The sequence below is a fragment of the Lissotriton vulgaris genome, chromosome 11, assembly GCF_964263255.1.
Source record: "Lissotriton vulgaris chromosome 11, aLisVul1.2, whole genome shotgun sequence".
NCBI lineage: Eukaryota > Metazoa > Chordata > Amphibia > Caudata > Salamandridae > Lissotriton > Lissotriton vulgaris.
The window spans coordinates 186,479,624-186,507,136 of NC_141699.1; the positions used below are offsets into that span (position 1 = coordinate 186,479,624).

The 27,513-nt window shown below is 44.8% G+C and overlaps 1 protein-coding gene across 1 annotated transcript in view; it reads left to right on the plus strand.

Annotated features, from left to right (window-relative positions):
* The window catches only part of WSCD2 (WSC domain sialate O sulfotransferase 2), a 1,087,922-nt gene that overhangs the window by 673,976 nt on the left and 386,433 nt on the right, over positions 1-27,513 (plus strand). The window lies entirely within an intron of this gene.

Genomic DNA, 27,513 nt, shown 5'->3' on the forward strand with positions numbered 1-27,513 from the left:
TTCTCAGTCGGATGTTTGACTTGTGTTCCGTGAGACGGACTTTGATACGTCGTTCGGTTTTCCCGATGTACATTTTCCCACATGGGCACTTTATACCATAAATCAAATTGGCAGAATCGCAAGTTGCGTTCACTTTGAGTTTAATGGCATGACCTTGACTTGGGTGGTTGATGATGTTACCTCTAATTATATTATTGCAGTTACCGCAATTTAGGCAGGGTTTAGTTCCTGTGTACGTGGTGGTTTCTTCTGGTTTGTGATACAGGATTTCTCCCAAGTTTTTTGCCCTGGTTTATGCAAATATAGGTGGTTGGATAAATGCATTTCTGAAGTCTGGTTCCATATTGCGTATTGCCCAATGTCTCATGATAATCTGTTTGTATTTTCTACTACTCGTGGAATATTTGGAAACCACTACTGTCCGTGTTTGCTCTGTTTTCATAGTTGGTGTTAAAAGTTTGGGTCTGTCCAGTTTCTCAATTCTCAATTTGGTTTCTTCGATTAGGGTCTTAGGGTAACCTCTATCCATGAATTTTTGTGACATCTCTGTAAGTCTTTGTTTGAGTGTTGTTGTGTCCGAGGTAATCCTTTTAACTCTCGCCATTTGTGAATATGGTAGGTTACGTATCAAATTGGGTTCATGGAAGCTAGAATGTAGTAGCATATTGTTCCTATCGGTAGGCTTAACGTAAAGATCAGTAATGAATCCATGAGGGGTTACCGCAACCTTCACATCAAGAAAATTGACCGACGTCTCTGAAATGTCCCAGGTAAGTTGGATCCTCTGGTCGATGGTATTGAATTTGATGAGTTCCATTCTCAGTTTCTCTTCTGTGTCTGTCCATATAATGAAGTAATCATCAATGTATCGGATTAACATCTTTAAATGGTTGGTCCAATTCGTGTTCTTGAGGATATGCTGTGTTTCATACCAATGCATGAACAGATTCGCATACACGGGTGCGGCCGAATTGCCCATGGCCATCCCGGTGAGTTGTTGGTACCATTCATCTCGCGTTTTGAAGTAGCTATGGTATAGGGTGAAATGCATAAGTTCCATTAGGAACAGTTGAAAATCCTGGTCTAAATCCGTGTTTACGAGTGCTGATTCCAAGGCTTCTATCCCCATGTCATGGGGTATGCTCGTGTATAAACTGCACACATCTGCAGTACATAAGATCACTTTTTCCGTAGGGTTGAGTTTGATTTGTTGTAATTTGAGTAGAAAATGTGTCGTATCTTTGATATACGTTTGCATAGATTGCACTGAGGGTTGTAAATATCTGTCAATCAATTGACCAATTGGTTGGTGTAAGCTGCCTCGAGTGGAGACTATGGGTCTCATAGGGGGGTTTGTAAGATTTTTGTGGATCTTTGGAACCATTCTAAGTATTGGACTCCTAGGATTGGTGGTGGTGAGGACATTTTTTGTCCTATCTGTGATAGTCCCTTGTTTGTGTGCTCGATCGATGATGTTTTTTAGGATGTTGGAATATTCCATGGTGGGGTTGAAATCCAATTTATTGTAGGTTGCCATGTCCATCACATGTTCTGTGATTTTGTCGTTGTACATAGAGGTGTTCATAATGACAATCGCTCCCCCTTTATCAGCTTTAGTAAAGGTGATTTGGTTGTTCTTTGCCATTCTGCTCAGTGTATCCCAATCTTTTTGTGTGATGTTTTTGACTTTGGGTTTGATATGTTTGATTTTCATGAGATCCTGCTTGACTAAATTTTCGAAAAGATCAAGTGTTTTGTGGCTAGTCGGTGCTTGGAATGAACTCTGTGGACGTAGTCCCAGTAGTTGGTCTTTGTCATGCTGTGGACGTTCTGGTACAACGTTGTCAAAAAAATGTCTAAGTTTGAGTTTTCTCATTAGTTTGAAAAAACTCACTTCTAATTCCAGGTGGTCAGTGGAGGTGGTAGGTACAAATGAAGTTCCTTTCTCTAATAGCTTCATTTCATATGTATTGAACTTCTGGTCGCTAATGTTAATTACTAGGTGCTCTGTAGTTAACTTTTTTTGGGTTTCTTCTCCTTCTCCTTGGTTGTGGCCGTCGTACTCCGGGTATTCGGGGGGTCCCTTTCTTTCTCCTTTTCCTTTTCTTTGCCCTCTCCTGGGTCTCCTTTTTGGGCTTGGCCCTGGTCTAAAAAAGGGCTGCTCTCATGTGTTTGGCTGGTAGTTGGTTCCACTGTAGATGTAAGGTCTTGTGGGGTTCGTGTGGGTTGTGATTTACGTGGTTTTTGACCCGATTCGCTGTCAGTAGATGAAGTATCCGTGTTGGAATTATAGGGGCGGTTTCATCGTTTTTGGGCGTAAACGTCAGCCCACGTATAGACCTCTCCCAGTCTATAGTCCATGGTGTCCCGCTTAAATTTCCTGATTTTACGTTCGTTGATGTCTCTAGAGTGACGGTCAATTTGACCTTTAATGTCTTCCTAGGTAGTTTTAAGTTCTTCTTCTGACATCATTTTAGATAGTTCGGTAGATGTTTCCTCTATTTCATTGGAGAGTTCAATCAAGATGGATGAAAGTTCTTGAATTATTAGAAGGATTAGATCCAGAGAGCACTTGTTAAGTATCTCATACCAGCGTTCCTGGAATTTTTTAGAATGTTTGCATAGTGATGGTTTAAGTGCAATTCTTAGTCCCCGAGGTATGCGTTGATTTCTGTGGTACTTAATGAGGGTACTAGCATGTAGTTGTTGGTTTGTTTTTCTCTTTGATAGATAGAGTAACTGTTTTATATTTTGCTCCTTTGACCGACTTGATGTTTCTTGTGTTAGTTCCTCCCTGATGAGAGAATATATTTGGTCCACATCTTTTGCTTCAAAGGCAAATGTAGAGGCTCTGGCCTCCGTACTTTTGGAAATGTCTTCGTAGTTGCTCATGTTGTAGTTTTATCACAGTTAGTTTTGGGTGCGTGCTATCACTCCAATGGACACTGAAAGGGTAATAGTATTTTAATGCGGAAGATGCACTGCTATATTTTGTTCTATGGTAATCATAAAGTTGGTGAGTTATTAGATTTTTGATGGTGCACAACCAGGAGGCGTCGAGGGTCCAGCGGCGCCGGTCAAAATACTTGAGAATGTGAGACTAGAGGAACTCTAGTTGCATCCCATGGTTGGCACACATATTATTTGTCTTTCCTTATGCAAGAAATCGACTTTCATTCATGTTGTGATGTTGATCATTTTATTATGTTTCTTAGATCAAATTTCAATATTTGGAGAACCAGTTCAATAAATCAATTCAAAGTTCATTTCAGATCATAATCGTCATTTGTAAAGATCAGGCACTGTCATTTATATGTGTCCAATGTAGTTGGTAGTTAGCCTAAGTTCCACTGGGAGTGCATTCCAGTGTCGTGCGGCTAGGTAAGAAAAGGTACGTCCTCCTGCTTTAGTCTTTTTTATTTTCTTTGTTTTGGCAAGAGCAAGATGTTGTGACCTTAGTGGTCTGGCCGGGCAATAGAAATGTAGCTAGTTCTGAAGAATAGTAGGTCCTTTGTTGTTGAGTGTCTTGTGAGCATGGCCTATGAGTTTGAAGCAGGCTCTTTGGCGCATGGGCAGCCAGTGAAGTTGTTTTAGGCATTCTTTGGCGGAGCTGTGTTTGCCTTTTCTGCATACTAGCTTAGCTGCAGCGTTTTGCACTACCTGCAGTCGTTGAAATAGGTAGTCTGTCATGATACAAAAAGTGCGTTCCCATAGTCCAGCCTGCTGACCAGTAGGGCCTGTGTGACTGACCTCTTTCTTTCTAGGGGAATCCATGTGAAGAGTCTTCTCAGAAGTTTTAAGGTAGCAAAGCTTTTCCCACACAAGTCTCGGATGTGGGCCTGCATGGATAGTGTGTCGTTGACTGTAATGCCTAAGTTTTTGGCCGAGTGCTTGGGTGCCGGGGCATCTCCTAGTGTGTCAGGCCACCATGAGTTGTCCCATATGTGTTTTGCATCACCGAACAGTAGAGTCTCGGTTTTATCCGCATTTAGTTTGAGGCAATGATCTGCCATCCATGCGGCCATTTCCATTAGGCAGTTGTGGAGTCTTAGTTTACTGTCTTCATGCCCCTTCCCCAACCTTATTATCAGTTGCATGTCATCCGCATAGGAGCATACCTCCAGACCCCACTGTGCTCCAATTTGTGCCAAAGGTGATACATAGGCATTGAACAGGGTGGGGCTGAGAGATGCTCCCTGCGGGACCCCCGCATTTGAGTTGCTTGGGTTTGGATGGGAAGGCTCCCAGTTGTACCGTTTGTATTCTATTCAGCAAAAAGGAGCCAATCCATTCAAGCGCTTTCCCAGTTATCCCTTTTTCTATTAAGTTCTCCAGCAGGAGATGGTGGGAGACCGTGTCAAACGCCGCCGACAGTCTAAAAGGATCAGGGCCCCCCCTTCGCCCTGGTCCAAAGAGTTTCCAATGCTGTCTGTAACAGCTAGCAGTGTGACTTATGTGCTGTTAATAGCTCTGAACCCTGTTTGAGTTGGATCCAATAAGTTATTATCCTCTAGGTATTTAGACAGCTGTCTGTTTATCAGTTTCTCCAATACTTTAGAAAGATAGGGAAGTTTGGAAATGAGTCTATAATTGGCTGGGTTTGTTACATTCGAGCCTGCTTTTTTAGCAGTGGGGTGACTATGGCTTGTTTCCATATCTCCGGGAATACGGCTGTTTCTAAAGATTTATTGAAAAGTTGTGTGATGGCAGGCGTTAAGATAGGTATAGGCTGTCTAAAGATGAAGTGAGGGCAAGGATCAAGAGGTGATCCAGATTTAATTCCCTGCATAGTGCTAGCAACCTCATCCTCTTTTATTGGGATGAAGCTGTTTAGATTAGCAGCATTTATGGGGGAGGAGGTGGCTACTGTCGTACTGTACCCAACATTTTTTGGAAAAGAGGTGGATACTTTTGAACTGTTGTTAATGTTGAAAGTAGCATATATTCCACTTTTTTGTCTGTAAAGTAATTGCTTATCATTTCACAGTTTCCACTTGAAGGCTGTAGTGCTTGGGGACAGACAGTTAGGTTTGCACAATTCATTTATGATTTTATATAATTCTGTAACAGAGTTGCCATTTTCGTTTATTCTTTGTGCATAATATTGTTTTTTAGCATTTTTATGGCTAGATAGTACACTCTGAGCTCCCTCTTATTGATTAGTCTGTCCATATCTGAACGAGACATTCGCCAGGTATGCTCCCTGTTTTTACAATTTCTTTTTAGGGTTTTAATTTCTGTGGTATACCATTTTTGGAAATGACTCTTTTCGCTAATTTGGATTTAATTTTGGGGTGTATAAGTCCAATGTGTTACTAATTCCGATTTCGAGATTTAGGGCGATAGTGTTCGTACAGTGGGTGCCGGGGAGTTCAGGAATAGAAGTATCAGGCCAATAAGATTTAAAGCCTTCAGGGGTGACAAGTTTCCAAGGTCTATAGTATTCAGGCATTGGTAGAGAAGTCCTAATGGATGGTACGGATTGATCAAACGAGAAGGAGATTAAAGAAATCAATTGGGACACCATCTAGTCCTGGGGCCTTTCCAGGGCTACATGAGGCCTCTTCTCACTTTAATGCATGAGAAGAAAAGAGAATCCTGTAGATTTGACTCTATAGTACGTAATAATGTGGGAGGATGAGTGCTAGAGGCAAAGATTTTTTTTAAATGGACTACCCATGTGTCTTCATCTACATTAGTCTCTATTGTGGGATTTCTGGAATTTTTAAAGTATGGTGCCTTTACTATTTTCCAGAAAACTCGGCTGTTGCCCATATGAGCTGCCTCTTCAAGTTCCGACCATGCCTCATCCTTAATCGCTCTTTCCCTATTTTTCCATGCTAAATATTAAGCTGCCCTCAGTGCTTTTATTTGGTCTGGGATTCTGGGTTTCGTTTTCAGGGCAGACATTACAGCCTTCCTTGCTTTTGTACTTGGTGAGTCAAACCAGCCCCTATCTCTCCCAGTATTTAAAGATTTGGTGCATGTGATGGCCAGCTTTACCTTCTCTGTTAGGCCGCAAAAAAAGGACACCACTCCGCCTGGTTCAGCATCGGGTTCCAGGCTTATAGATATGTTACCCTGTCTAGTTAAGACAATTTCTGGGACCATCCTAATTTTATCAAAATGGGCCCCATTAAGTTAAAAACCATGGAGAGGGTTTAGCCAGGGTTTGAAAAGAGCGATATCCATTTACCAAGGTTGGCTCTGTAGACCATGTCTCCTGTAAACATGCAATGTTGTGATCTTTCCAGGATTTTTGCCAGTTTTTGTCACCCACTTTTGGGGCAATACCTGTCACCTTCCATGATGCTATTTTAAAAGTAGTTTTGTTCGACCCCAATGTAGATTTGGTGAAATTGGGCTCTCTTGAGTGATGGGCTAAAATATCCTGACTGTCACAAACTTTGCGGGGTTTTATTGGAGTGGAGCATAGTCAGTCGCATGATTCTAAACCAGAGAGAGGGGCGTATCTATTCTCTAACCTCAACCCCAATGCCCCATGGTTACCTAATGAATTCAACCATAGTTGGACATCCCTCTGCGGTGGTCTACTTCCTGCAGCCAGCGGGAAATGGGGTCTATAGAAATATGCCGGCGTCCTTCTTTTCTGGCGTGTCCGCACGCTGTAACTCACAGGAGTTGTGGTCCCCCTGGACCGAGTGCGGGAAAATCCCGGGCGAACAGCAAAAGCCCAACAGCAGTAAGCAGCTACGAGGAGCCGTGGTCCAGCGTCCTCCTTTTGTGGTGCGTCCGCATGCTGTGACTCACAGGAGTTTTGGTCCCCCTGGACTGAGTGCGGGGAAATCCTGGGCAGACAGCAAAAGGCCAACAGCAGTAAGCAGCTATGAGGAGCCGTGGGCGTCAGCGCTCTGTGACTCTCAGGAGTTGTGGTCCCCCTGGACCGAGTGCGGGGCAATCCTGGGCGAACAGCAAGAGCCCAACAGCAGTAAGCAGTTGCGAGGTGCCATAGGCCAAAGTTCTGCTTTTGTGTTGCGTCTGCGCTCTGTGACTCACAGGAGTTGTGGTCCCCTGGACCAAGTGCTGGAAAATCCTAGGCGAACAGCAAGAACCCAACAGTAGTAAGCAGCTACAGTCATATTGTTTTCTTTTTTCATCTTTTGATCAACTCTTTCTATTGAAAATTCCGTGGTCATTAAAATGGATATGTGTGCCTTTGCTGGCCCAACTGTGGTGGTAAGGGATGGAAGAGAAGCTATAGATTAAACAAAGTTGACTTTGGTAGAAGCCCTGAGGGCCAGACGAGGGGCCTGCCATGTTCAGATTACCTCTGAGCAGCGCCTGGCACCAAGAAAGCCCTATGGGCAAAACTGACGCCAAGTTTAGCTGGTTGGGAACTGGTGCAGTGAACAGCCACTCACAGAAGCCTTGGCTCTGCACCCAGAACCTGTTTGATATTGCCAGGGATTGACCCTGTGAATCATAAAAGCAGGAAAGTTGAGAGTCATCATTGATTTGATCGAAGAAATAAATGGTGGCATTATATGTGATGTCCCCTCTGATGTCATTGAGGATGTCTTAGAGTTCCACAGCTGTATACATCACACATTCTTTTGCTTGGCGGCTTAAGGGAATTTCTACGTTTTTAACAAATATGCATTAATGTGGCTTGAACGTACAACTTGTTACCTTTGGCACATTTTTCCAATATATAATATACCACTTTTTGTGTCCTCTGACTGCGTGCAGCTGGAACTCGACAGAGGACTTGACATGCTCCCACATCCAGCTGTCCCAGGCCATGACTCAGGCCCTAAGCCCCATGTCGTCCACACTCAATCCAGCTTCAAATGTCCAAATGCCAAAGGCCATTCACAGCAGGAATTGGCTGCTTCACCGTTTCCAAACTCTGATGCAACTATTATGTTCAGGGTCTAGACTTTAGACAGGCCATTTTCTCTGAACTAGCCGAGTATGGGCTTTGGTCAGTTCTGGGAAATGAACCAGCTTTGAGGTCCACATTGCTGACTGAGCATGAATATTTTTTCTGCTCTGACTTTTTTTCACAATTTTCAAAAAAGGGTTTGGATTTTTCCAAAACATTGCAGTGGTACTCGCAAATGCAAAGATCCAAGGACCTAAAATTGGACCTGCCAATATTACAAGTAATTCAGAAAAGGGGGCGGTGATGGACAGAATATCTGAATTAAGCAGAACACTCCTACCCAGTCAAGAGATCAGGGCTTAATCCATCACCGTTATTTAGTTCACTGCACCATCCCAGCTCAGAACCTGGCTACATGCAAATTAGTCTGTCCCTGGCCCAGTGCATCATGGGAACAGGGCAGACCAAACTACCAAGCCAATTCTTTTACTGGAAAGGAAACAAGCTTCCGGGGACCGGTTTCTGGCATTACAGCCATCTTCGGCCCGGCTTGCCTGAATCCCGATGGTGCAGTGAGCAAGGGACTCACATCTGAGCAAACCTTTCCACGCTTATGGTGGACAAAATGATTCAGAAAAGGGGGTGGTGATGGACAGAGTATCTGAATTAAGCAGAACACGTGCGTGGAAGGGTATACTCAGACATGAGTCCCTTGCTCACTGCACCATCAGGATTCAAGCAAGCCGGGCCGAAGACGGCTGTAATGCCAGAAACCGGTCCCATGAAGCTTGTTTCCTTTCCAGTAAAAGAATTGGCTTGGTAGTTTGGTCTGCCCTGTTCCCATGATGCAATGGGCCAGCGACAGACTAATTTGCATGTAGGCAGGTTCTGAGCTGGGATGGTGCAGTGAGCTAAAAAACGGTGATGGATCAAGCCCTGATCTGTTGACTGGGTAGGAGTGTTCTGCTTAATTCAGATACTCTGTCATCACCAACCCCCTTTTCTGAATCGTTTTTTCCACCATAAGCATGGAAGGGTATACTCAGACATGAGTCCCTTGCTCACTGCACCATCAGGATTCAAGCAAGCCGGGCCGAAGACGGCTGTAATGCCAGAAACCGGTCCCCGGAAGCTTGTTTCCTTTCCAGTAAAAGAATTGGCTTGGTAGTTTGGTCTGCCCTGTTCCCATGATGCACTGGGCCAGGGTCAGACTAATTTGCATGTAGCCAGGTTATGAGCTGGGATGGTGCAGTGAGCTAAAAAACGGTGATGGATCAAGCCCTGATCTGTTGACTGGGTAGGAGTGTTCTGCTTAATTCAGATACTCTGTCCATCACCACCCCCCTTTTCTGAATCGTTTTGTCCACCATAAGCGTGGAAGGGTGTACTCAGACATGAGTCCCTTGCTCACTGCACCATCAGGATTCAAGCAAGCCGGGCCGAAGACGGCTGTAATGCCAGAAACCGGTCCCCGGAAGCTTGTTTCCTTTCCAGTAAAAGAATTGGCTTGGCAGTTTGGTCTGCCCTGTTCCTATGATGCACTGGGCCAGGGACAGACTAATTTGCATGTAGCCAGGTTCTGAGCTGGGATGGTGCAGTGAGCAAAAAAACGGTGATGGGTCAAGGCCTGATCTGTTGACTGGGTAGGAGTGTTCTGCTTAATTCAGATACTCTGTCCATCACCCCCCCCTTTTCTGAATCGTTTTGTCCACCATAAGCGTGGAAGGGTATACTCAGACATGAGTCCCTTGCTCACTGCACTATCAGGATTCAAGCAAGCCGGGCCGAAGACAGCTGTAATGCCAGAAACCGGTCCCCGGAAGCTTGTTTCCTTTCCAGTAAAAGAATTGGCTTGGTAGTTTGGTCTGCCCTGTTCCCATGATGCACTGGGCCAGGGACAGACTAATTTGCATGTAGCCAGGTTATGAGCTGGGATGGTGCAGTGAGCTAAAAAACGGTGACGGATCAAGCCCTGATCTGTTGACTGGGTAGGAGTGTTCTCCTTAATTCAGATACTCTGTCCATCACCACCCCCCGTTTCTGAATCGTTTTGTCCACCATAAGCGTGGAAGGGTATACTCAGACATTAGCCCCTTGCTCACTGCACCATCAGGATACAAGCAAGCCGGGCCGAAGACGGCTTTAATGCCAGAAACCGGTCCCCGGAAGCTTGTTTCCTTTCCTGTAAAAGAATTGGCTTGGTAGTTTGGTCTGCCCTGTTCCCATGATGCACTGGGCCAGGGACAGACTAATTTGCATGTAGCCAGGTTCTGAGCTGGGATGGTGCAGTGAGCTAAAAAACGGTGATGGATCAAGCCCTGATCTGTTGACTAGGTAGGAGTGTTCTGCTTAATTCAGATACTCTGTCCATCACCACCCCCCTTTTCTGAATATTACAAGTAAAGCAGAGTCATTCAATTCTTAGGACAGTGTCTGCTCTTCTGTTACCCCCTCTGACATCTTCCCGGGGGTCAAGTAATGCTCAGTGAGTCCCTTCGATCTGCCCTTCATTGTTTTCAGAATGTAACATTAGGTACCCAGAATCTTGTAGAGGCCACCCAAACAAATATTAAAGCTTCTTATGATGATCAAATCATCAAGATCCTTGAATCATCTGAGGTTCTGAAAATCCCACATTAATTGGAATTGTTAGACATGTATTTATTCTTCTCAGCATTTGCTTTAACAAACACATAATACATACAAGAGTGATTAAAATAATAGTACAACAACTTGATCAAAAATGTAAACAATGTGAGGTAAATTTAACACTATACAATTTAAAATAAGTGTTTTTTTTAATTTCCCAGTTGTTGGAAGGCGGAGTCCCCGTCCCACACCACTGTCACCAAATGCGAGACCCGGGACTCCTCACTCAACGTTAGGCCAAGAAAAGACACAGTTTGAGATAGCCCTGCTCACCCCCTTAGTAGCTTGGCACGAGCAGCCATGCCTATTTCCAAGGCACAAGTGTACAGTATGTGCAACCACACCACAGCAATTCCCTGGTGACGCCACAAATGGACTCCACACAAGTTTGATCAAAACAAGTATAAACTTTATATAGAAAGATATACGATCAGACCACACAATATAAAAGCCAACATATAATAAAGGGTAGTATTCGTTTCGGCTGGCTGTTAAGTTCAATTCCCAACCACCGCTTTTAAAATGCTATGCTGGTCGCAATGCTAGAATCACACACATTGCAATGGACAAATAATAGTGCACTGGGTAACGATACAATCGTGTGCTGGACAAAGGTGAAATAATACAATGCATAACGATGCACCACGGTACGTTGCAATGGGAGAAATAATGCAATATGTACCGCTACAATCATGTACTGCGCAATGAAGGAATAATGCAATGCGTCACACCCCAATCATGTACTTTGCAATGAAGAAATAAGGCAAAGTGGGCTGCTACAATCATGTGCTTTGCAATTAAGGAATAATGCAATGCGTAACTACAATCATCTACTTTACACGGAAGAAATAATGCAATGCATAGCGCTACAATTGTGTACTTCATTATGCAGAAATCATGTCAGGCATCATAAGGCAGTCCGGCTGTTCGTTAGAAGCAATATTGACATGGTGTATTACGACAATCAGCCTCTTCGATAACAGTTGCCCCCCACATGTATCAACTATGACACAAAGTCCTGTTCTTACTCTGGCCCCAGTACTGCCACTCCTTTCGTCAGTACGGGCCCCAATCTGAGCCAAAGCAAAGGCTCACTCCATTCCCAGTTGTTGGAAGGCGGAGTCCCCGTCCCACACCACTGTCACCAAATGCGAGACCTGGGACTCCTCACTCAATGTTAGGCCAAGAAAGGACACTGTTTGAGATAGCCCTGCTCACTCCCTTAGTAGCTTGGTACGAGCAGCAATGCCTATTTCCAAGGCAGGAGTGTACAGTATGTGCAACCACAACCACAGCAACCCGCTGGTGACACCACAAATGGACTCCACACAAGTTTGATAAAAACAAGTATAAACTTTATATAGAAAGATATACGATCAGATCACACCATACAAAAGTCAACATATAATAAAGGGTAGTATTCCTTCCTGCTGGCTGTTAAGTTCAATTCCCAACCACCGCTTTCAAAATGCTATGCTGGTCGCAATGCTAGAATCACACACGTTGCAATGGACACATAATAGTGCACTGTGTAACTATATAATCCTGTGCTGGACAAAGGAGAAATAATACAATGCATAACGATACACCCTGGTACCTTGCAATGGGAGAAATAATGCAATGCGTACGGCTACAATCATGTACTGCGCAATGAAGGAATAATGCAATGCGTCACACCCCAATCACGTACTTTGCAATGAAGAAATAATGCAATGGGGGCCGCTACAATCATGTACTTTGCAATTAGGGAATAATGCAATGCGTAACTACAATCATCTACTTTGCACTGAAGAAATAATGCAATGCGGGCCGCTGCAATCCCGTACTTTACAATGGAGAAATAATGTAATGCGTAGCACGACAATAGTGTTTTATTAATATGCAGAAATCATGTCAGGCGTCATAAGGCAGTCCGCCAGTTTGTTAGCAGCAGCATTGGCACAGTGTATTATGACAATCAGCCTCTTCGATAACAGTTGCCCCCCACATATATCAACAATGACATAAAGTACAGCTTCTTACTCTGGCCCCAGTACTGCCCCCCCTTTCATTAGTATGGGCACCAACCTGAACCAAAGCAAAGGCTCAATCCATTAAAAGGACTGAGAGGCTGACAGAGTGTCCCTCCGAGCCCCCACCCTGCCCAGGTAGTGATCCACATCACCTCAGGGCACAAACCCACTCTCCTCTCCTCCTTCAGCGAACTGGGCCTTCCATGCAGAACTTTCCCAATTGGCCTCATCAGCTCGGCCTGGAAGCTAAGCCCCTCCGGGCTGGGCCGCAACTGTTAGGAAGGTCTGAGGCGACCGCAGGGCACACGTACCCCACGCCCCTGAGATTACTTTACTCTAGTTGCACGTTCAGCACAGCACCCTACGGGTCTCCTCTGGCACAAGGCCACACACACAACGCTGATGCGACTACGAGTCGACTCTGAGTGCACGTTCACCAGGCACTCCTTCCTGCAGTCTCAGTTGGCACAAAGACATGCACACCTCGCTGCAGAGACTCACTTTCTTCAGGTGCACACGATGATCAGCCGATCACCTCCACAGTCCCAGGTTTCACCAAAGCACTCACACTGTTTCACTGAGACTAACTCCAAATCTGGTGCCCCGATATCCAGGCGCTCTTCACCAATGCCTTCGGCCGCACCATGACACACTCACTGTGTCCAAGCACAGTCTTCGTCAAGCAGGGGGACCCAGAGCATCAAGCACGATCCCAATATCCTCTTCCTTGGTTAAAACAGCAAACTGCAGACCAGCCCCAGATCACGAAGCAAGGGTTGGTCTTTCTCCAGCAGTCTCTTCAGTTGTTCCTTCCTTAGCAGAGGTTCCTCTTTACCACAAAATGGGTCCAAGCCTTTTCAGTCTCAATCCATTTCTGTTCCATTCCAACATTCAAGGGTCTCAGCTCTCATAGCTATACCATTAAATGTCCCTGACCCCTGCCTAAATCAGTTCTGAGTGTCTCCCTCCCAGTGTCACCTTTCTCCCTTTGATACTGGGGGGTCTGGATCCTTAATCACTCAGCAGGAGATGGGTCAATTGTTTTATAGCAGCAACCCAGGCATCTTCACCTCCTGGGGCTTCTCCTCACCTACTCTCCAGATGCAGGTCAGCATGGTGCCTTCCAACTGATGTAAGGCCAGAAACCAGTCCTCGGAAGCGTGTTTCCGGTCCAGGAAAGGCATGGCTTGGCAGTTCGGGCTGGACTGTTGCCATGAGGCACAGGGTCAGACTGATTTGCATATAGCCATGTCTGAACTGGGGTGGTGTGTAGTGCAAAAAAACGATGGATTTTGGCCCAGATCTCTGTACTGGGGTGAATGTATGACATTGTTCTGCATTCTGCCCATCAACTGTGTTTTTTGCCTTCTCAACCCTCCCTTGGGTCAAGACCTCCCCCAGCTCCTCTGACTTCTCAGATTCAGACAGTCAATCACATTCAGCAAAGACACACAGAAATGCTTAAAGCACAAAACTCAGCAACTTTCTAAAAGAGTGGTTTCTGAACACACAGTGACAAAACCACTTTCATAGAAAGATGTGTTATGACACTGTGAGTTCATACATACTAAACTTCACTTCTCCATTTTAAACTTATAGGATACTAGGCTAACAAAACACAATACCCAGCCTCCCCCATTCTGTCCTATGGGCAGGATGCCTTTCGCCAGTGAAAACTAAATGGAGTGTTTTTCACTGTCAGGACATAGCACACACCTCAGTATATGTCCTGCCTTTTACTTACACTGCACCCTGCCAAGGGGTTACCCCGGACCTACCACTGGGGTGGCCATGGTGTACGTAAAAGGGAAAGTAAGGCCTGTCAAGTGGTTGCACTTGTCAGGACAACATGCTAACTTAGCAAACTGTGTGCAGGCCCTACACTGCAGGCCTAAGTTATTTTCTCTGCGCACCCTTGCATTACTAGCCCTGGCACACACAGTGCACATCACTAGGGACTTTACTAGTAAGGCAATCATAGGAATCATGGCCCACCAATTACCATTACACTTTAGATAGGGAACACTTGTACTTTGACACTGTTCAGCAGTGGTAAAGTACCCAAAGCATCTAAAGCAAAGGAGATAGAGGCAAAAGGTCATGGGTAATCACGCCAAGAAATGCCAGGTCTAACACCAGTCATGATGCAAGCATTCGAAATAAACACAGAAGCTGCATGCTAGATCTCTGGATGATAAGCCCTATACCAGAGAGCTACGGTATCCATCTAATTTAAAACATTATAATTGAAAAATAAAGGAGGAAACATTTAATGTGCACCTTCACTACATTTAGACACAACAGCATGAAGTGAGTAATAGTTTCAGTTTCGCCACTAGCACTATCACACATTACATCGAACTCCTTGGTCTTGCTCCATTTGGCGACATAAGCCTCGATGGGTTGGCCCAAAGTGAATTTTATGCGTCAAGCACTGTACCTCAGGATAGATGTCACCCAAGTAGGGTTCCAAGCCAACAATATGTTTGTGCTTTAGGAAGCCCTGTACAAGGAATCTATTCTTACTAAACTCATTTATTACTTATGATTCTTATATTGCCAGTAAGCCTCCTTAACTTTATTTATGTAAATGTAGGATACTTGTAAAGCGTTCAGCTGCCCATCACCGGGGCATCCGTGTGCTGTATAACGCTGTGGAACCCTTCCTGGCCCTCCCTGAGATGCCCCTCCTGGGCACCCCCAAGGTGAAGCCAGGCACCTCAGTGTTGTAGGGGTCGTTGTGGAGATTAAGCAAGCTATTGCCCAGAGTTGCAGCGTGGGAACCCATGATTAGAGTAGGCGCCCAGGCAAGAATTGTCGCGTTCGCAGACAATGAGCCCAAGACCCTGCCGCGTCGGGAATTGAACCCTGGTCCGGGGCCAGACCTCTGCATCAGGGTCTGCCGCTCTAACCATTGAACCACACTTCTCCACTTATCATTGCTCCATTAATCTCCAAGGAGATATTGTCAAGCTTTAGTTGCTGTAAACATGTAGGTGTACTCAATAAACTACTGGGGCCATGGCAATAATATCAGAAATAGGTCTAATGCCCAGTTCTAAATACATGATGCTAAGGTGTACCCTGCCCCAGCCTTCAACAAATGTCCACAGAAACCTATTCTCAATTATTTGAAGCACACAGGAATCTATGCAGCCCCAAATTTCAGCTCCACGTATCAGAGCTGTAATGGCCTTTGCTCTATACACATGTAGTAATGAACTCAATGACTGCCCCCCTCCCCTATTCTTTGTTTACATCTAATACAGGCGGCTGTTGCCTGCTTTAAAGTTAAATTAAGCGCTTTTACTCTTTGCTGCTTCCAAGACAATTTAGTGTATACTGAATTCCCAGATTATCAAAATATGTTATAGTTTACTTGTTCTAAAATATCACTATACTGGATTTGTTTATTTTTCAAATGTATTTTCTTCCTAGGATATGCGGTCTCATACCCTCACAGACTGCAATGGCAATATTTGCAGGGATTTGGAGCCCTTTTAGGTTGGTTGTAATCGCCCAATCCCTACAAACAATCCCCATCTTCTATGTTTACATAGAAGATGGATGAAATATTGGATCAAAAAACAGATATTCACTGAACACTATAACATCGTAAAGTACCTTACAAATACTCTGAACTAGCATTAATAAAATCCAGTTAAAATGCAGTTTTGGTTACGAAATAAGAACTAAATAAGAACGAAATAAGAACTACAATTTTATGAAACCATGCTCACTTTAATAGTTCTCCAATTCTGTTGTTACGTTTAAAACACGGTTTGCTATAAAAATAGTATTTCTTATTTGGTTATAACTTTGTTGTCATTTGAGGAACATGCTCAAATCTTTCCAATCAAACACCATAAGAGATTAACGTTTTTCCTTGAAGGATCCGCGAATTAGCACTCCAAAAAACTCTAACATCAACCCTTCAAGTCCGCCCGATTTGTTTTTTTAATGCATAATTCACAAAACTGCTGCACTAATTTACACCAAACAATCCAAGGGCGCACATCTGAGTGAGATTCTAGTTACATGCTGAGACTAGTGTAATTTCATTCATCTGTGTCTGCTGTAGCGGTGAACACATTTTCAATGGGCAATACAGCGGAAAACACACATTTTTTGACCCACGATTACAATGTTCTCCACCTGGATGAATATGATTGAAACGTGACACTAATGCTTTCTGAGTGAAACCTTTAATGCGTTTGTCAAATGGCTTCAAAGCTAAATTTTAATGACAAATTAGCTCCACACATGCCCCACAGCTATCGACAGAGTGAAATGAATGACTGAAATTGACAAGTTATAGTTAGGACCAGTTTTTACCTAAGAAAACAGCCAGTGATACATACCTTTCAAACCAAATGTAGTGCTCATGACTTCACCCTTTATGTGACAGATGAAACTACAAATGTAAATAATCTCACAGATAAAATTACAAATCAGTAGGGTTAAAGTGAGGTGGGCCCTGATGTGCTCAGACACAACAGTAATTAAAAAATTGGCTTAGCAATAGGTTGTTAGTGGGCCCTCTATTCATGTCTTTACGTTCACAGCAAAAATGCTGATGAATTTCTCAAAAATGACTGCCCAAGGTCTTAAGGTTTTCCACCTCAAAGTGCCTGTTTGCATGTTTTACCTCATCTTGCATCCAAGTGTATTTGCTTTTTCCAGATCTGTTTCCATAGTTATTTCATGCAACATATTACTATTACATGTACCATACTGTGAACTGTGTCGCCCATATGTTTCTCTGTGATTTCAGTGTGTGAATGAATGTTCATGATGGAACACTATTGAGAGCCCAGGAGTTGAGACTGAAGCCATTGCAGGTTTTTAATTCTGTCCGATATTGGGTTATAAAGGTGATCAGACTATATTATCATCCAGTTGTTGACCTCTCTACAGTGCACACAGAGTGATAGTCACATAAGCACCAATTGTTATTTACACATTTTTTGTGACAGTGTGTGAAGGAGGAACACACATGTTTGAAATATTGTTAGCACCAAAGGAAAAACAAATCTGGTGAGAGCAGACAATGGGTGTGTATGTGTGAGAGATACAAAAAGAAGGCATGGCGAGGGGAGGTGAGAAAAACAGTGAAAAGACTGAAGAGGAAGGAGATGATGTGTGAGGTTTGAAGGTGGAGGGCATTTAGAAAGATATAGCAATGAAAGGGTGTAAGCATCTAACTGAGTGAAACCTCACAGAGAAAAGTATTGTGAAAGGCAGGATGGTTGTGATTGAGACATGCCAAAGACAGGTGTGTAAAGCCAATACATTAAAGAAGTAAGATATGATTCACAATAAAAATCCAACTCCAATTTATAAAAATAGATTACGATTATATTGTATGAATACATAGACAGCAAAATGACAAAATTCCAATGTAGAGAACCAGAGATATTATTTTTTTAAGAATAAACACTTTCTAGTGGTTAACAACATACAGCGCCACTTTGGGACATCTGGTCACGCTTGACTGGGACAAAGTCAAAGTTTGAGGTTGACCTTGAGGGAGCCTTGGGCAGATACACTAAGCGGAAGGCCCCGGCAAAATGTTACCTTTGGACTTAGAAATGTTTCTGGAGGATTTTTCACTCGACGTTGAGTGATCCCCTCAGCAGGCCAATTTTAATGTGATTTAATTAAATTGTGAGCCTCCTGTAAAACCCTGGAAGATTGGAGCTCTGGTGCTTTCAGCAGGACAAACCTGAAATCCAGGCTAGGTCATGGTTGAAAGTAGCCAGGTTGACTCTCAATGTCAAGTCGGTCATCTTATGGAGCTTTTTCCAAAAGTTGCTCCAAAATTCCCCAAACTTCCAGAACCTCTTCCTGAAGTATATGATTAGTCTCTGAAAAATCATATGATGGACATATATGTGAAAGTATAACTTTAACAAAAATAATAATAATTCAGAATTTTTTATAATAGAATTAACTACTAAAAAATAATATATATATATATTTTTCACTTTTTGATACAGAACAATGTCTGGGTGTTTGCATATGTTTACATGCACATCTATAAATTCACTTTCTACTATGTTTCCTAAATGTATTTTCACATATGTTATGTAGACCATAATTTAGGAAACGTTATTAGGGGTACCTCTTTCTTTGCAAATTGACATCTTCCTGAAGTTCCTCTTGAGGGTTCAAATAGTCCAAAACACAAATCCCAGGGTCTGGAATCTCCTAGATGGTCCTTGGAAAGTCTGGGCTACAATTCTCACAATGCACCTTGCCAAATCCTTAAAAGTCCATTGGATGAACTTCTGGGCGGGGCCTCTTGGTAGAGATCATGCAGGTGGGCTCTGTTAATCTGTGGCTTGGAGGGAGTCCACTCCTTAATCCTTCTCAAAGCAGTAGTAGTAAAGCTTTATTTCGATATTGAAACATATCATAAAAGCAGAACATCATAGCATAAAAACGATAATCAAAACAAAGCAAGTTACAGTTCATTTTACCGTTAAAAACATCTTCATCATTTACACGAGAAAAACATAATATAAAATAAGGATAAGAGGGGACACTTTATTAGATCGTCAGTTGTTTAGCAGTTCTTATGCGCCAAGCCCAGCCTAGGAATTTTGCCAAACAAATGGCAAAAAAGGGTCTAGCATCAGAAAGCAGTATTCTTATAGCTTCCAAATGAGAGCGAGTTCCCAGGCTCCTACAAAGAGGCTTCAACCACCTCCGTCTAGGGGCCACATAGGCACAACACTCAAACAACAAGTGTGCGACAGATTCGACTTTTAGCTCACAGAATGGGCAATAGGGTACAGTTTGCAGGGGTGGTTTCCAGGTAGAGGTAAACTGACATAAGGGTAAAACCCCGACCCTGAATTTAAAGTACAATGCCCTATCATGTGAACTGTGGATCAAATCCAGATATGGTTCCCTGAAGGGGACGTCTTTGACCATCAAGAAATTGGCTACAGTTTTTGGATGATTTGATTTGCCTAGTCTTTCATTGTCCACCCATGACCAATAGACCTTCTTCAGTTCTTGTTTAGGAGGTGCTGTTTTATTTTCCCATGCAGCTCCGAGACCCAGCATATACAGAACCCTCTTGACCTCTCTGAGCCAGGCGATCTTATGCCAACCAGGTAAGGACAGTACATCTTTTAGAGCATCTGCATAGCTGTGGAGTTCGGGGACATTCCAAATTCTGGACCATAGTAATAAGGGGCGTAGTTTAGCTTGCTCGCAGATTGGGCGAGTACCTGCATCGAGCAAAAGGGGGATTGTGGGAGTGCTCTGGGGTAACCTCATCAGATCTTTGTGAAATTTGTTTTCTAAGTGGGCCAAAGTGTCCACTATCTGGGTACCCCAAAGTTCTGCGCCGTACAGTGCTGCGCTCACAACCCTACCCCTGTAAATATCAAGAAGTGCCCCAATAGGTTTTATGGTGGAAGCACGCTGTTCTTTAAGTAAAGCACCAACAACCCTCTTATGGGTTAGAAACACTTTTTGGTGGTGCGCCTTCCAGCTCATACTATCACAAAGACGTGTGCCCAGGTAGTCAAATTCTTTGACCCGTTCTAATGAGGCAGAGTCTAGGGCGGGGGGTTTGACAGATTTCTTAGGGGGGTTGAGGACAAAAAATTTGGTCTTACCAATATTTATGGCCAATCCCTTGGTGTCGCAGAAGGCCTTAAAGCTGGAGAGTAATGACTGTATGCCTACAAGTGATTTCGAAATCAGCAGGGTGTCGTCCGCGAACAGGAGCGTCGGGATTTTCCTACCAGCCAGGGATGGTGCATCTGCAGGATGTTGAAGAAGGTGCTCCACCACTCCATTGACGTAAAGCGAAAACAGAGTGGGGGCAAGCACACACCCCTGGCGGACGCCCCTGGCTACTGGGATACGCGGTGTTTTTTGTCCCTGGGCACCCCATCTGATTTGGGCAAAATTGTTGTCATGAAATTTTACCAGCAAGGCCAGCAAGTAGGGAGGTAGGCCTAACCCATCGAGGACCTTCCACAATAGTGCTCGTGGGACCAGGTCGAACGCTGTTTTTAAGTCTATAAAGACTAGGTATAAGCTGCCCGCTCCAAGCACCACCACTTTCCAATAGAGCATTAAAAGGCGGAATGTCTGCTCGATGGTGCCTGTCCCCGTTCTAAAACCCGCTTGGAAGTCAGACAATATCTGATTTTCGTCCACCCACTCCAGGATCCTGCTCAATACCACTTTCCCCGCTACCTTTTGCGTCAAATCCAGCAAGCTGATGGGGCGGTAATTAGCTGGGTCTTCCCTGCAACCTTTCTTGAAAATGGGGACAACTTCAGCGCCCCTCCAAGAATCAGGGAAAGACCCCCCCAACAAAACCTCATTAAGAAGTGCAGCAATTAATCTACTCCAAAATAGGGGATTATTTTTTATCAAATCGCCCGGGATCCCATCAGGTCCTGCCGCTTTGTTAGAAACAATGCACCTAATTGCCTTCTCTACTTCCAGGGTGGTGAATAAGCCTTCATTTGGTGCGAGATCCGTAGAGCTAAACAGTGGGACCAGGTCTGATTGTGGAGGCCCTGTGGGAGCCAAATATAGTTTCAAAAAATGGGCAAACCAGGCATCGCCAGGGATATTACAAGTCAGTTGTTGGTCAATGGGCTTTTCTCTTGATCTTAGCAAGTCCCAAAACCCCTTAGCATCTTTCCTTGTACTCGCCTCCGTTAAATCAAGCCAAAAGTTAAAATCGTATGACTGCTTGGCCTCGGTCACAAATTTCCTATAAAGCTTCCTTGCAGACCTGATGTTAGCTTGGTCTTTGCTTTTCACTGCAGCAACAAGGTCACCCTTGGCAATTCGGCATTTAGATGTATACCACTTTTCGCTTGATCTAGAAGCTCCCTTTGAAGCGGTTCTGGAGCTGGGTTTGGGAATAATAAACAGCCCACTTAGTTCCGTTATAGTCTCTGTAAATAATGATAAGACCATCTTGCTGGCGCCGTTTGTGGTATCAAGCTTAGATTCAGCCTCTGATAAAATGGTTCCAGCTTGCGTCATCCTTGCCTCATCTGCTGAGACTCTTGCCCATTTAAGACGTCTGCCACAGTTTGAGGGAAGAATCTCATGTGAAGCTTTCCATGTCTGATCGGAAATTTCTTGGGACCCAGTTTGCCAAGGGACAGAAATAGTTAAAACAAGAGGGTTGTGGTCGCTATCACAGGTCTCTATAACCTCCATGTCGTGATGGTAAGGCCAGAGGTTATAGTTGAGCATAATGAAGTCAATTCTGGATGAGTGACCCGTCCTATTATATGTATGGGCACCCTTGGGATCTGATTTAGAACGCCCATTCGTTGCTCTCAGGTTGTACTCCATCCAAAGAGCGTTTATATCAATCGCACATTGTGTCCATTTAGGGATCGGCTCGAGGTTCAAGATAGGGATACCCCTCCTATTATCCTCTTCATTGGTATCCAGAATGTCTTCTTTAGCTAAAGGCTCAAAACAGCAACTGAAATCGCCTGCCAGAAGGACAAGGGAATCAGCGTCACAGTCAGCCAGGTTGTTGCATAAGCACAGTGGATTTAGAGATCCTCCATTCCTGTTGCCTCTTAGGTAGAGATTGAATAATTCTAATTTCCTTCCCCCTTTGTAATGTAGTGTTAACCATTGAAGGTCAGATGTTTGAGTGGTCCTTTGGGAAACACTGAGATCTAATGCTATGTTAATCCAAATAAGAAGACCGCCGGACGGGCGTCCTTTAGAACCTTGGTGATGTACAGCCGGGACGTAGAAGGTCGAAAACCCCACTCTATGTCTTGGTTCCAGGCACCATGTTTCCTGTAGCAAGCAAATGTCATAAGGTGCCAGGAAGGTATTCCAATCCGGGTTATCAAAGTTGCGTGCGAGGCCAGCCACATTCCAGCTTACGATCTTCAATAAAGATTCGCCAGATGTAGAGTTTTTAGGAGAGTGGATAAATAAGGGAGGGTTAACCACGGCCGGAACAGTTGGTTTTGGAAGGATCTCAGACTGGAGGAAAGCTGGGGATGCAGCTCTATCAGGTGGGTCGATCTCCATTAAGTTAATTTGTACAGGAGGAGGGGGAATCGAGCAGAGTATATCTGTCCTCATTTCCACTCTTTTGCAGTCTACAGTATTCATTTTGGCCGGTTCCACGTCTCGGGGCAAGCTATTCAGAAGCCCGCCTTGGCTAGTTGGAGGGCCGTGGATTAGATTTCCAACGAAGTCTACAACCTGGAGTGTCGATGCTTTCTCTAGTTGTGGGCAGGCGGGGAACATGGCGAGTCAATCGACCTCCTCTAGGCCACCAAATCTGTTGTAAGATGAAAGGCCATTCCAGTGTAGAAGAGTATTCTTTTGCCTCATAGGATGGGAGCTCCAAGGGTGGTGCTGCGCCAAAGACCAATTATCAGCTTGGGTATGGGCTTGACGTGGAGGGTAAAAATAGGATAGCGGCCTTGGTATGACTAAGGATTCATCACTGGTTGGCCAGGAACAGATATGATGTGCCGTGTGTGGGTCATCGAAAGTTACAACTACACAGTCCCCTGTATTAGATTTCTTTGTTGGACCCACCCAGGGTGTTCTACGGACCATCATTACTCGGCTTCTTCTACCATTGGGAATCGGTCTGTTGACGTTGAGCCAGTGCATAATTTTATTTTTCAATGACCAGTGGTTTTCGTGTTGGTCAATACCGATCACAGGAACGCCTGTCAATACGACCACGTAGTCATTGGCCTCTGGGGGAAGGTCTATATAGCCTCCTCTAAAATTTTCTTTTGGACGAGTGCCCTGGGTCTCAACAGGATGGGGTCTAATAGGTACACCCGGATTTGAATTTGCTTTACGAGGCTTGGGGTTCCGTGTGGGAGGCTGGGGTTTAGTGGCCTGAGGTTTAGCGGTTATGGAAACTTGGTCCACGGCCACAGTCCTCGGTTTAGGAACAGGCCTTGCAGCAACAGGTACTGGTAGGGGGTGCTGCTCAGCTTGCGAAACAGAAGCTGACGAATGTAGGTCAGCTGGGGACAAGCCCTGGTTTTCAAGACTTCTCAGGCCAAGAGTGGCCAGAGCAATAATGCTCTTCTCCATCTCGAGTAGATTGTTTTCAATCCTTGACAATCTTAAGTCGAGTGGTGAGAGAAGTTTTTTCAATGTTTCCCAGACTTGGTCTATAAATTCCTTATCATTTCTACCCGGGTCCTGTGCCTGCGCGCCCTCATCTTCTAGGGTGGTAATAACTAGACCCTCTACCATACTTTGGCATGCTGGCTGTGTGCTCGAAGAACCCTCAGGTAAAACATTACATGCCGGAGCGTTAGTCATTGCCAGGTGGTGAGAGACTGCCACTTTTGCCTTTTTACGGGAATAGGCTGAACGTGATTGGCGTTTCCTTTTAGGTTGTGCACCACTAACGCAGGAAGTCATTGGGAATACTTGGGAAGGGGGATTAAGGGTAGGGATCTGGGCATGAGGAGGTGCAGGGCAATTTGGCTCTTCTGCAATGCGTGGTTGCTCTAAGGGCAGGGTGAAGGTGGAAATAATCGGGGACTGGTGTACATCGGCCTGGATGGTAGTAGTATTTGGGCGGACAGGGCGTACTGGAGTAACAGCAGATGCTATATGACCTAGGGATGATTTTTTCGAGAGTGCAATTACTTGGGACAACCTTCGTGCAGCTACTAATTCTAGGGATACCCGTGTTTGAAGTTTAGATATTTCTTCATCTATGGCTATATTTGTACGGGTGATGAAGTCGTCCATGGGGCCACAAATTTGTGAACCGCCTTTGGAAGCCTTACTGCGTGTCATCCTAGTGCTCATGGTGCTTAGAGTGGGAAGAGGGTCGTCACACAACTTACTGAATTAGAATACTTCAGTTTGGACTAGCCTAACACAGCACGATGATACAATAAGTAGGTTTAGGGGCAATAAGGGGGGTGGGCCGGGGCCGTCCGCTGCCGTCCTCGAACGGCCTCAAACGGCCCGCTCTTAGCCCGGTCTTCGCCCCGAGCTGCGTCCGCGCTGCGGGAGGATTGGTCCCAATTATACCGGCGTTCAGGGAGGTGGGCCGGCCGCCAGGGAGAGCGGACCGGAAGTAGTTGCCGGTCTAGCAGGGACTCCTGGGTAATGGAGTCCCTGACGCTCGCAGCCCTGCAGCCCCCAGCCACAGATGGAAACCGGCTTTCCCCTTGAACTCCTGGGCTGATGCCCCACACAAACTCCGGCGCTGCGGCACCCGCGGAGCGGGTGCGGCGAGGTCCATTGGCGGCTGTTGCAGTGTCCGGTGAGCGCGTCCTTGAAGTGCGCTATCCGCAAGGTCAAAGAGTGTCCCACTGAAGGTTTGGCAGGTGGGAGTTTAAAGGGTCCTCAGGTGGGCGGTGGGCCGGCCGCCAGGGAGAGCGGACCGGAAGTAGTTGCCGGTCTAGCAGGGACTCCTGGGTAATGGAGTCCCTGACGCTCGCAGCCCTGCAGCCCCCAGCCACAGATGGAAACCGGCTTTCCCCTTGAGCTCCTGGGCTGATGCCCCACACAAAATCCGGCGCTGCGGCACCCGCGGAGCGGGTGCGGCGAGGTCCGTTGGCGGCTGTTGCAGTGTCCGGTGAGCGCGTCCTTGAAGTGCGCTATCCGCAAGGTCAAAGAGTGTCCCCCTTCTCAAAGCAAGGCAAAGTCTCTAGGGCTGTAGTACCAAATTGTGCAGCAAGTGCAGTTCTTCAGAGTGCAGTCCTTTGGGGGCAGATCCAGATTCCAGCAGGGCAGTCCTTTTTTTCCTGGAAGTTTCAGGTACCAGAACTGAGGAGCTATGCAGTTTTTCCATATTTATCTAGTGTTCCTGGGCATCAAGCAGAGGGACTCCCCTGACCAATGGGATGCAGGGTGCCACCCACATGTATGATCACTTTCTCCAAAGTGTGGTATATTCTTGTCCCAGAAAGCACTATTCTCTCAAGTTTCCAAAAGGGGAGGACGTCTCTCCAGAGGAGCTGGACCAGGCTAACCCGACCTACTGGTGTGGCTATTTTTCCTAAACACTCCTTTTCCAACCCTCTCCCTAATCTAATTTCAGGGGTTTGTGTGTGGTTGGAGTGACAGGATGTGGGGGTCAACCTGTGCTGTCCCTAAGTGTCATTGTCCCTTTGAAGACCAGTTTGGTCACCCCTCACTCCTTTCCTGCCATCTGCTCTGCTGCTTGTACCTCTCAGCCTACAGGAAACCGATTGCCTATCTTGCTGGGCTTTTCGCATCTCATTAGAGCAGCCTGGCCAGCGTGGAAAGAGGCTGGCCAATCAGAAGAGAGCAGCTGAAAGACTGGATTTTGATAACTTATTTTCTTTCATAGTTATTATAGATCTAACAAAGGCATGTTGCTGGATTTCTCTTAACTATTAATTTGATACATTGAAGTATATTTTTCAAGGCGTCTATCAATATTTATACTTTAATAAGATGTCTCAATGCTCGCCAATGTAACAATCCACTACACTAGGGAAAATGGAACTGGCTGTTTTTTCCTCACCAGGGTTTATCAAAAATCTTTTGTAATGTCCCTGTGTATAGTTACAAAGCACCCTACCCCTGGGGCACATAGGGGAGACCTTAGGGGTTATTTATATGTAAAAATAAGGTCAATGAATAATTTGGAAGAACCTTTGAATCCAAAGTCAAATTTGCATATAATTTCAATTTAAAAGCAGCCTGCGGGGCAGGGCTGGCTTTTAAAAACGACAGCCGGCAGCACATTAATGCACACTCCAGTGCATGAAATCTACTGGCCCTCTAAACCTCCCTGCTCAATTATATACTATGGACTTATAGGTAGTTTGAATACCCCTTGCCTTATTATATACTAGGGACTTACAGGGGTCCGGCATTGTCAATTGTAACTATACAAAATGACCATGTACTTTTTACACCGAGCACAGCCCTGGATCTGATTATTAGGGCCTAAGGCACAGTAAGGGTCAGAAAACCAACACCTAGTAGTCAAAATGGGGGCAAAAAGTGAGGGACACTGTAAACAGGTCATGATTTCTAACAATGTGATTACAGGCTCTTTCCTTTTTTCGGTAAGAAATCCAGTCTACATTAGTGTTAGCAATTTTCATTTACATTTAAACACCTGGGTTCGTTGCACAATAGCAAAGAGCTAAAATCCTTTTGTCTAAGGCCAAGTCGAGATTCAGAAAGCAAACGTTATTAAGGTTCTACAGGTGGCTGATGCTCTTTCTATTATAGCGATGCATTTAATGAAGCAAAGAAGCAGTGGCAATGCTCACTTATACTAATGCATGCTTTATGATGCGTGTGCATGTTAGGAGGGCTTGAGCTTGTCCCTTGGTGGCTGGAAATATAGCTTTTCATCAGAAGCACCAATATCTGGACACACTTAAAAAGCAACTGCAAAATAGCAAGGATGGGTGTGCTCTAATTGTTTTTCCTCCCCTGTCTCCCCACTCTGTACAAATGATATGGATTGCAGGTAGGGAGATAATGCATATGAGCATCATTGTATCTAACAAATTGGTGCTGGTTGTGGACATTTATTTGCTCAGTTTATTTTTCATCTGATTTCCTCAATTAGATGCAAAGCAATATCAACCCCCTTCTGGGTGTTTGTCAGGCACAGTGGTGGCCTCTGTCCTCTTTCAGCAAAAGGGAATGAAAAGCTGCTTTGACAATTACAGACTATTTATCTAGGAACTGTCTACACTCAGTCGTCGCCCCTTTTGCACTCACACTCTTTAGAGGAGCGACGCGCATTTAAAGAGCCAAATCAGCCCTCTTGGTGAATCAGGGGAGAGAGGAATTTGATGCATGTTTCATGAGATGGGGCTGTATTTCTTTCCTCTTGTATATTTACGATCCCATCGATGAAATGGATATCTCAGACATATCAGAGCTACCTAATGATGTCTCTGGGTACACTCTCCAAAATACGTTTTAAATATGATAGACACATGACAAAAAAATCTTTTCGTACTAAACGAGTCTCTTAATTATGCAATCATG